General features: G+C 33.7%; 1 pseudogene; it reads left to right on the top strand.

Moving 5' to 3' along the window:
- Window positions 1–1,359: 1,359 nt before the first annotated feature.
- LOC109269282 (DDB1- and CUL4-associated factor 13-like) lies at window positions 1,360–10,189 on the top strand (annotated as a pseudogene).
- Window positions 10,190–12,054: the final 1,865 nt, after the last annotated feature.

Below are 12,054 nucleotides of genomic sequence, written 5' to 3'. Positions count from 1 at the left end.
ATTCTTGACCTAGATCCTGAACGTTGCCCTTACTATTCCTCACCTCATGTCACCATCACTACTGAAACCCTAGGAGTTTACCTGTGGTTTGCTCTACTCTGAACCTATTTCTAAGGAGAGAAAGGTAAATAGTGCTGAGGGCATTTTACAACCTAGGGTGATATTTCTGGAGGGACTGGAATCTGTATTAATTATCTTAAAAAAATGAGACCAAATTTATAAACTTTGTGGGCTTTTTTTTATCTAAATGTTTGAGAAAAAATAAATGCACATGTAAAAAAACTGAAATTCTAGACAGTGGCTACAGTATAAGTAATAGATATCGTACATTTTATGAAATATTGATAGACAATGAAGACCTGAATTTTCTAAATTATTCAACTTCCAATTGTTAAGAAATCTTTCACGATAGCAAGCACTTTAACCTTAAAAAGAAGTATGATCAAGAAAATAGAAAAGAACTTTTAAAACTATCTAATAGCAATTAAAAATACTGGGTTTTGTTGGAGCTATGTAGCTTTTACAATTTTTGAAATGTGGAGGACATGGGTTACCAATAATGTTTATAAAAAACATATTCTTATTTTAATTAATCTAATATCTCATTGGGAAACAAAGACATTTGATTAAAGAGGTGTATAAAGGTTTACTTATTGGTAAAATATCCTAATAATATTGTATAATAGTTAATATATTTGATGTAACTGATGAAATTTATAAAAGTGTTTTGCTTTGTATAATGAAATTGGGTCCTAAGTTATTTTTTTCTTTCTTTTAAATGAAATGAAAAAATATTCCCTAGGGTGGGGAAAATAATAAAAGTATATCAAAGCTGACAGGAAAAATTCAGATTATCCCGTTATCTACCCAAGCAATTGAATATATTTTTTAAAGTTTTCATATTAAAAAAATCACATTTCAAAATCTGGCCCAGATGGCTTCATTATTGAATTCTTCCACATATTTAGGAATAAATAATTCTAAACACTTTCACAAAAGAGAAAAACAAGGACCCACAGCTCACCTTATGGGGTCAGCACAGACTTCACTCTGAAATTTTAAATTTTAAGTTGGCATTAAGAGAAAGGAAAATTACAGACAAATTTCTTTGGAAAATATAGTTGAAAATTTCTAAAAGAAATGTGAGCAAATCAAACCATAAAACAGATAATGTAACAACATTCGGTAGGGTTTATTTTAGGTCTGTAAGAGAAGTTTAACATTCAGAATGCAATCAATCTAATTCATCACATTGACAGAATAAAAGGGGGAAATGGCATAATTATATCAATAGATACAGGAAAAACTTTTGATAAAAGTCAATATCCTTTCATGATAAAAACTTTTAACAAACTAAAAATGGAGGAAAATCTTAATCTGGTAAAGGGTATCTACAAATGTCTACACCATACATTATATTTAATAAAGACATATCAAAAATTTCCCATCAAGACTGGGAACAAGATAAGAAAGTCTGATATCATCACTTTTATTCAACTTTGCACTGGATGCCCCAGCCTGTGCAATAATATTATCAAAATAAATAAATATTATAAAGTTTAGAAAAGAATAAATGGATTTTGTTTATAAATGGCATCACTGTGCACACAAAATATCCAAAGCATTCATAAAGTGTTAGAATCAGTAAGTAAATTTAGCATGACTGCTGGATATAAGCAATTAGAAAATAAAAAATTTTAAAGAGCATTAATTTAACATCAAGCACATAAAATTTCTTTTTTTTTCTTTTTTTTTTTTTAATTTTTTTTAACGTTTTATTATTTACTTTTGAGACAGAGAGAGACAGAGCATGAATGGGGGACGGTCAGAGAGAGAGGGAGACACAGAATCTGAATCGGGCTCCAGGCTCTGAGCTGTCAGCACAGAGCCCGACGCGGGGCTCGAACCCACATACCACGAGATCGTGACCTGAGCTGAAGTCGGACGCTCAACCGACTGAGCCACCCAGGCGCCCCCACATAAAATTTCGATATATTTACCTAATAAAAATTTTGCAAAGTCTTTGCACATAAAATTTAAAAATATTACTTATGAAAATTGAAGAAGAGGTAAATAAATGAAAGAATTTACTAAAGATTGTAAATGCATCAATTATTTCCCAACTTCAATTCAATTCAATTGAATACCAATTAAAATCAAAACTTTATTTTTATTGACATTGATTAGTTTATTTTAAAATTCTAATGAAAATGCAGAAAGGTCAAGATGAGGCAAGGCAATCTTGAATGAAAATAAAGTCAAAGTATTTAAATTACCATGTATCAATACTTACCAAGAAATCACAGTAAGATTTTATGATATTGACACAAGAATAGAAAAACTGACCAATGGCATATAATAAAGACTCCAGAAACAGAGTCATATAAGCAACCACAGATATTATAAAAGTGACATTGCATTGCAGTGGGGGGAAAAGTTAGGTTAATAAATTTTAATCTGGTTGTCCTGAATACAACCAAAATTTATTCCATATTAAGTGTAGATCTAAATAATGTGAATTACAAAACAATAAAGGTTGTAGGAGGTAATATACGTGAATACTTTCATAGCCAAAGTAGTAATTTAAAGTCCTTAAAGAGGAAACAAAATGTACTAGCCAAAGATAACACTAATAATTTGTGCCTCATAGAAATTAAGATTTCATATTTATCAAAATATTCCATGAAGAGTTTACAAGGCAGAATGAAAAAAAAAGTTATAGTATATGTAATATATATAATATATATTATATATATAATTTATAGAAAATGTGTATATTATGTATATAGATAATATGTATGGTGTATATGAAAAATAAACATAATACATGTTACATATGTACTATATAATGTATGGGAAAAATAAACAGGCTATATAAAAAATCTTCTACAACTCAAGAAATATAGATAGATGACCCCATAGAAAAAAGCAGACAAAACACTTGGACAGGCACTTCACAAAGAGACTATCCAAATGGCTAATAAACATATGTAAATGTGATCAACATCAATAGCCATCAGGTACATACAAGTTAAAAACACAGTGTAACAAATATGTATAAGATCTACACGAGGAAACTATAAATTTCTGATGAATGAAATCAAGTAAGAACTAAGTAAATGGAGAGGTATTCCATGTTCATGAATAGGAAGACTCAGTATGGTCAACATACCAGTTCTTCCCAACTTGATCTATAGGTTCAATACAATCTCAAACAAAATCTCAGGAAGTTATTTTGTGGATACTGACAAACTGATTCTAAAGTTTAGATGGAGAAGCAAATGAGCCAGAATAGCCAATATAATATTGAGGAAGAACTGTAAAACTACAATAATCAGGACAATGCGATATTGGTAAAAGAACAGAGAAATAGATCAATGGAACCAGATAGCAAAATCAGAAATAGCTGCTGCAAATATAGTCAATTGATTTTTACAAAAGAGCAAAAGCAATAAAATAGATCAAAGATAGTCTTTTCACCAGAGGTTACTGGAACAATTGAACATCCACATATTGATGAATAATAAATCTAGATTCACCAAAAAAATGAACCTAGATAATCTAGACAGGCATTATGCTCTTCACAAAAATTAATTCAAACTGGATCATAAAATTCAAAACTATAAAATTCCTAGAGGATAATATAGGACAAAACCTGCATGGTGACCTTGGATGTGATGATTACTTTTTAGATACAACAGAATCCACAATCCACAAAAGAAATAATTGATAAGTCAGACTTCATCAAAATTACAACTTTTGTGAAAAGCCACGTCAAGAGAATAAGAATACAAGCCACAGACTGGGAGAAAATATTTGCAAAGACACATCTGATACATCTGGGCTGTTATCCATAATATACAAAGTACTCTTAAAACCCAAAAGTAAGGAAATGAACCATTCATTTAAAAATTGGGCCAAAGATCTAAACAGACACTTCTCCAAAGAAGATATGCAGATAGTAAGTAAACATATAAAAAGATGTTCTACATAATAGATCACCAAAAAGTGCAAATTAAAATTACAGTGAGATACCATTAGAGACACCTATTAGAATGGACAATGGACAAAATTTGGAACACTGACAACACCAGCTGTTGGCAAGATTGTGGAGCAATGGGAATTTTTATTCATTGCTGGTGAAAATGCAGAATGGTATGGACACTTTAGAAGACATTTTGGTGACTTCACACAAACTAACATATTCTCACCAGATGATCCAGCAATCACTCTCCTTGGTTATTACCCAAAGGAGTTGAGAACTTACGTCCACACAAAAAAATCTGTCCACACACGTTTTGTCAGCTTTATCCATAGTGGCCAAAATTTGAAAGCAACCAATATGTCCTCTGTAGGTGAATGAATTCATAAACTGGAACACAACAGAAAATTATAGAATTCTACATTACAAATAATAGAATATTATTCAGTTCTAATAAGAAATGATCTATCAAGCCATGAACAGATATGGAGGAAACTTAAATGAATAATAAGTGAAAAAAGCCAATGTGAAAAGATTACATTCTCTATTATTCCAACTATATGATACTCTGGAAAAGAAAAGAAATGTGGAAAGAGTAAAAAGATACTTGGGTCATTGTGGGCAGGATTAGTATAAATAGAACACAGAGGACTTTTAGGGCAATGAAAATACCCTGCATCATATTATAATGATGGATACATGTCTTTACACATTTGTCCAAACCCATAGAATGTACAGCAGGAAGAGGAAACCTTAATGTAAACTATGACCTTTGGGTGATTATGATGTGTTGCTGCAAGTTTTCAATAATAATAAATGTACCGTTGGTGAAAAATGTTGATAACAGGGGAGGCTATGCATGTGTGGGGATAGGAGGTACGTGGCAAATCTCTGTACTTTCCTCTTGGTTTGCTGTGAACTAAAACTGCTCTAAATAAATTAATGTCTTTTTAAAAAATTACATAACACACACACACACACACACACACACACACACACATTACTATACATCTACCAGAAACTTTGGAGGCAAGTACTGCCAATGAGAGTATGAATAAGTATAATCTCTTCGTAAAGCTGTCTAGCAGTATATCTCCTAAAGCAAAACATAATAATAGCTTATGACAAAACAAATACACTATTAAATATAGAAAATTTGAATATATATGCACTGAAAGACATGTCAAAAAATTAATAATATAATTATCTTGTATAGTGAAATACTGGAAACAACCCAAGTATCCATGAATAGAAGAACATACATAATTTTAGAATATTGATATTCTAAATGGAATATTACACAACGACCATGAGTAATCTAATTCTACAAACAACCATATGGATAGTCTCACAGACATAACACTGAGTGAAAGAAACCAGACACATACACAAAAACACTATATAATTACATTTATATAAATGTCTCCAACAGGCAAAACCAATCTGTGTGATGGAAGTCAAAATAGCTGTTCTCTTTGGGGAGGTGGGAGGAGCATGGTGGCTAGGAGAGTACAAGGGAAGCTTTTAGAAAAGAAATTGTGGTTTATATACACAATGGAATACTACGTGGCAATGAGAAAAAATGAAATATGGCCTTTTGTAGCAACATGGATGGAACTGGAGAGTGTGATGCTAAGTGAAATAAGCCATACAGAGAAAGACAGATACCATATGGTTTCACTCTTATGTGGATCCTGAGAAACGTAACAGAAACCCATGGGGGAGGGGAAGGAAAAAAAAAAAAAAAAAAGAGGTTAGAGTGGGAGAGAGCCAAAGCATAAGAGACTGTTAAAAACTGAGAACAAACTGAGGGTTGATGGGGGGTGGGAGGAAGGGCAGGGTGGGTGATGGGTATTGAGGAGGGCACCTTTTGGGATGAGCACTGGGTGTTGTATGGAAACCAATTTGACAGTAAATTTAATATATTAAAAAAGAAAAAAAGAAAAAAAAAAGAAAAAAAAAGAAATATTATCTTGATCTGGGTGATTGTTACAAAGGAGTGAGTAATATATAAAAACAATTGAGAAGTACACTTAAGATCGTACATATATATATTTGTTATACATTATACATTCATAGAAAATTTATATAAAAAGCAGAGATCACTTCAAAGACAAACGGCATAAAATTTTCTTTTTTTCATAATTATATAACAATGACTAAATTCAAGTAACAAAGCCAACCCAATCTAAACGGATCAAGGTGAGGCTAAGAGGAAAAAACATTGCTTAATCTTACAATCAAAGTTCAACAATTTCTATTACTTGCCAATAGATATTTTCTCATTAAGCAGCCATTGTTCGTAGATGTCAATTGTTTTCAGATGAGACAAAAATTTTCTTCCATAGGTATATTTTACCTTTCTTAAATCCAAGCACCATTGCACAAATTCTCGAGTCATAAAGGAGATCAATTCAGCCAACATACCACCACTATTAAAAAATAAAGCCAAAGTACACATTTCTCTTGCCATAAACCAAATTCAAAATGTTCAGGTTATCTGTAGTGAAGCCTGTGTGTGCTTTATTTCCTTCTTGATTCAAAACACCAGAGAGTTCCTTCATGCCAGCTGGTTACAGCAGAAGCCAAACAGAAATGAAACGGCAAATTATAAAGCCACCAGTGCTGCCTCCCTCTTAAACACCCTGCCCTGTTATCAAATGTCATATTGTTCCTTATTCCAGCATCCTCCCTTTGAATTGGTGACTAGCATTTAGGTTTTAAGCACTCTATCCCATAATATAATAAAATAAACCAAGTTTTCTAAATCTACTCCCTAGATGCAGAAACAGATATCCTTTAGCTTTGCACACTATTACTCATGTCCTGAGCTAACTTTATTATGGTTACTCTGATTATTAATACTTTCCTGGCTAATCAGTGTCTTTGAGGCCTCTGCACATTTAGCTACAGCCATTCTATTTCAGTCCCTTATCCACCCCATTAGCAAATTTAGGGTAAATAAAAGACAAGCAGACCAGGTCCTATGGGGCATTATCACTCTTCATGCTGCTCTGAGAGCCCTGGGACTCAGGTTGTAGACCCCATGATGGCTTCATTATCATGCGTTAAAGAGGTTATATGTATTCCTAAAGTGAAGCACATTAATTCATATTGTGAGTTGAAATTAGGACATAAGAAATTTCCCTTTTATTCCGGTTTAGTATTTCATATTGTTGAGGCATAATGTATAGCAGGACCTGCTCTTATCCATACACTGTCTGTGTCTATCAAAAATGATTCAATAAATACAATCCCATATTGTAGCAGCATCTGAAACAACTGCATAATCTTAGCACTGAACAAGATAAATCAAATTACAAAAAAAATTTATAGATGAAGACACGAAGTCTAAGAAAGATCCATGACTCGTTCAGCATCACACCACTACTCACTTGGTATTAGGTAATATGCTTCTATTTTATTAGTATGTAATAGAGGTAAACAGAAAAACAAATGGAGCAATTTTCTAGCCTCTAGAAAACTGTGTAGTAGAACATTCTCAAAAAGGTTTTACTGATGGGGGATGCATAGTAACAATTTTTGAGACAACTGACTTAGGCTACACTGCTTTGCCAGCACGATATTTACTAGTAAATATTTCATTTGTGTGCATATGTGTATATGTATTATGTATGTATGTATTATATACATTATATATGTATTATATGTATGTGTTATTATGTGTGTATTATATGTATTATATGCATTATGTGTATAATACATATGTATTATATGTATGTATGTATATGTTTTATATGTATTATATATGTCTATATTATTATATATATGTACATATACATGTACATGATACAAGTATACATACATGTTATATGTGTGTCATGCATGTGCACATATTACCACTTTTTGAGAACTGAAAACTCAAAATCCTCAAAAACTTAAGAGAGCATGCCACTGTAGACTACAACTTTTCAAGCCAAGACTCAAGGACTTTTGGAGATCTCAGGAGTTCAAAAGGTTTGTGAAAGAGCTGATATTTGTGATGTATTTTGTATAGGCATACATGTGTACATTTCTGTATGTCTGGAATATAATGAGTTCATAGTGTTTTTTTCTTTCTTTCTTTCTTTCTTTCTTTCTTTCTTTCTTTCTTTCTTTCTTTCTTTCTTTCTTTCTTTCTTTTTGAGAGAGACAGAGAGCATGCACACGAGCAAGCAGGGGAGGGGCAGAGGGGGAGAGAGACTCTTAAGCAGGCTCTACACCCAGCACAGAGCCCAACGCACAGCTCAATTTCATGATTGTGAGATCATGACCTGCCTGATCCGAAATCAAGAGTTAGATGCTTAACCAACTGAGCCACCTAGGTGCCCCACTTTTACTAGATTTTGAGCATCAGTGTTTTATAACCAATTTGTATTATTTTCTCAGGTTCACTCAGCCAAAAGAGATTCTTTCCTTTTTTTTTTTTTTAGCCAAAATATGAAGCTCTTGAATAGAATAATCTATATTTTGTACTCTTCAATGTTAACGTTTTCACATCTAAAATCTGGAGAGTGTGAGTTAGGTCAAGCCCTAATCTAGTTTGATTTTCACAACATGAATTCTTCAAACTTAACTGATCATTTTTGCTGAGTCCAGTAGAATTCTTTTCAAAGTGGTAGCATATCTAAAGTTGCACACTGTCCTTCTGGATCTCAAAATAAGTCATGCAACCACTGCCAAATGGTATATTTCAATAACTGCATCACATTGGCACTATTATATAAATTCCTATAAGGAACAGACTGATGGATGCCAAATGCCAGGGGAAATTGGTAGCTTCTATGGTGGAAGCAAGGAGGACTGTGTTTGGAACCCAGGAGATCTTCTGAGGTTCTTTTTACAATTCCCATGCCAACAGTAAAGATTAATGGAAAACTACAGGAACCAGAAAAGGCAGAGTAATTAAGGATTCAGATTTTTCAGGAAGGAATATTTGGATCTACATAGCCAGTTACAAGAAACTATAATCCTACCTTATATCCTTTTGAGGTCCCATGAGAAAGGTAAGAGCTTTAAATGTTACCAAACTGGGAGGGGTATTGGCAAAACTATTTCTCGCTTCCTTACAGAGATAAAGTCAATTGTTTGGCAAAGCATCCAAAAAGCCTGGCTACTGTCCTTCCTGGGGCATGTGATCGAGAGATTAGAATTTGGAACTCAACTAAATGAAAAAGTATCCATACAATACAAGCACATGAGAGTTTTGTATAAGGAATACATACTTGTTTTTGTGGGACTTTTTTTTTTAACTGTTGGTGATGACAAAACTGTGAAGCAGTAGAAAATGGATGGACTGGGCTATGGAGAAGAGGAGGAACCACTGCATACAATATTAGGAAAGAGAGTGTATACAGGAATTGCTCATCACTGGAAAGAAGCTGTTTTTGCCACATGTGGACACCAAGTAGACATTTGGGATGAATAAAGAACCAATCCTATATGTTTGATGATCTAGGGATTTGACAGTAGTGTTAAACTTAATCCAACTGACACATTTCTCTTGGGCAGTTGTGCTTCTGACAGGAATATAGTACTATATGATATGAGGCAAGATACTCCTCTGAAAAATGTCATCTTAGGTATGGGAACAAATACAATTTGTTGGAACCCTATGGAAGCTTTCATTTTTACTGCAGCAAATGAAGATTACAACTTCTATGCATTTCAGAAGCATCCACTATACACTCTTGTAATGGTACGTGTGGATCTGTACCTGCAATGCTTAATGTACATTATTCTCCCACTGGGAAAGAGTTGGTGTCTGCTAGTTTTGATAAATCTATTTGAATCTTTCCTATTGGCAAAAAAAGAAATGGGTTAGTCTATCATGCAAAGAGAATGCAACATGTTCTCTGCATAAAATAGACTTCTAACAGCAAATGTATTACGTGTGGATCTGATGAAATGGACTTTTGTCTGTGGAAGGCTAATGCTTCTGAAAAACTGGATGTGCTTACTTCACGAGAAGAAGCAGTCAAAGGGTATAGCCAGAAGTTCAAGGAGAAACTTCAACACCATCCTCATATAAAACGCGTTGCTCATCACTGATATCTACCAAAATCTATCTACACCCAGATTCAAGAACAGCACACCATTAAAGAAGTTGGTCAACAAAAGGAAGGGAATCGTTTTAAACACAGCAAGCCTGGATCTGTATTGATTGTGTCAGACAAGAAGGAATACATAGTGACAGTTCTGAAATAATACCTGGTATTCCCACCAATCCTAATGTATAATTACTTGTTACATTTTTATTTTAAAACTGTGCAAATAAATGTACTGGCTCTAGAATAATCACAAACAGTTCAGTTCTATGTGTAGAGTTGCTACCCTGGAAAATTATCCTGTAAGGTGGCCTGCTTGATAAAACTATCCAACATTTTATCTTTGATCAGCCTTCTTATTCATTGAGGAATATGGTATTTGCCAACTTAACTTACTTTTACTTTTAGAACCTGCAGATATACCTTTGCGCTGATCTATTATTGTAGATACACTAAACATTTGATGTGGAAGAACTATGCCAGAACTTTTTTTCAATTCAATTAATTTTCTGTGCTTTATTTGTATTTGCCTTTTTGAGACTTTAAAGATGTTCACTTATATAGCTTTTATAAATAATAATTATAATTTATAGTCAAGGTAATAAAACCCCTTTTTTTTTTGCAAAAAAAATTCCTTGTGTTGACTGTTTCCAAACCTAAAATGTTTTAATTATTAAGGTTTGCTGATCTTCTAATAAAACCATCTGAGATTGTTATTGTCTGCCATATCCATGTATTTTTTGTCTTACATTTTGTCTAAAATGTAAGCCTGGTGAAGCCAAAGGCTATGTGTGGTAAATAGTCTGGCTCATGCTTCGTCTTTCTAAAGTTCGTTCTGGGGCGACTTCCTGTGCCACAAACTAAAAAGTAACCTTTTCCAGAACAGATTCCAGGTAAGTATTTGATTACTATCTTTTTGATTGTGGCAGATATGGCAGTCAGTTAGAGAGGCCCAGCCATTCCAGTCGTTTGGAAAAACCCAATTCCTTATATTAAATCCATTTTTGTTGAAAATAGTTTCTGTTTTTCACAATTCATTTCTGACTAATACATGGGCACTCAATTTTGTGGACTGAATGAATGACTATAATTCTAATAAAGCACAAAATACATTAAAAAAGAAAACGCATTAAAAAGAAAAGTTCACTTATGTTCCCCAGAAGGCAGACTCCAAGACAGCGATCTACACATAGTTCATGGGCTGGTGTTTTCGGGATCAACACCTGAACTGGGGAGTAAAGGAAGGTGAATTGTGATGCATATCTAACAAAGGCATTAGCAATCATACCTGGAAAGCTCGAGAACTAGAATGTTTTTTATAAGTTGTCCAGAACCATGAAGAGTGACAGGCTTTTATACTCTTGCATCAATCAGTAACTGGATATGAATGGACATCTTCCCGAAGGGTGTGATCATGGACTAGGCGGTGCTCTTCTTGGGTTAGGGCAATTCCCAAAGATAACCTGCTGACTCAGCTGAGAGCTGTCAGCCACCCACACTCCCAGCAGCTGGGGAAATGAGTGGTTTAGTTCTGAGAGGGGGAAGTGGTAGATCTGGACAGTGCACTATGGCATCCACCTCACAAAGACAGCATTAATGAAAAACAGCCATGGGACTGTGAGCCAGAAAGCCTGGATTTACGTAGCATTTCTTCCACTTAGTAGCTTTGGGAATTTGGACATGTGATTTAACTCTCTGAATTTGTTTCCTCATCTACAGAAATAGAATACTGATAACATATTATTATATATAATAATAATCCATGTTAAAGGTTTATTGTACTATACACAAAAGAACATGGCAGTCTGTAGATCTTTCAAGAAGCTAAGCGTAAACTTGGTAGCTGTAAGAGAATTCGTACAGGTCTTAAAATTGCTTGCTGAATTCATGGAACTGTACCTTCCTAACACGTATTCTTTTCTACATGTGTATTTTACTTCATAACAAGAAACTTAAAAAGCTCACCTAGAGGGTAATCAGAACAGGAGAATTTAGTGCACTATTCACTAAACCTGTGGTTGGCCA

The sequence above is a fragment of the Panthera pardus genome, unplaced genomic scaffold, assembly GCF_024362965.1.
Source record: "Panthera pardus isolate Hobbes unplaced genomic scaffold, ASM2436296v1 HiC_scaffold_7, whole genome shotgun sequence".
Classification (NCBI taxonomy): domain Eukaryota; kingdom Metazoa; phylum Chordata; class Mammalia; order Carnivora; family Felidae; genus Panthera; species Panthera pardus.
Note: the sequence above shows the minus strand (reverse complement) of the source record. Positions and strands in the feature narration are given on the sequence as shown.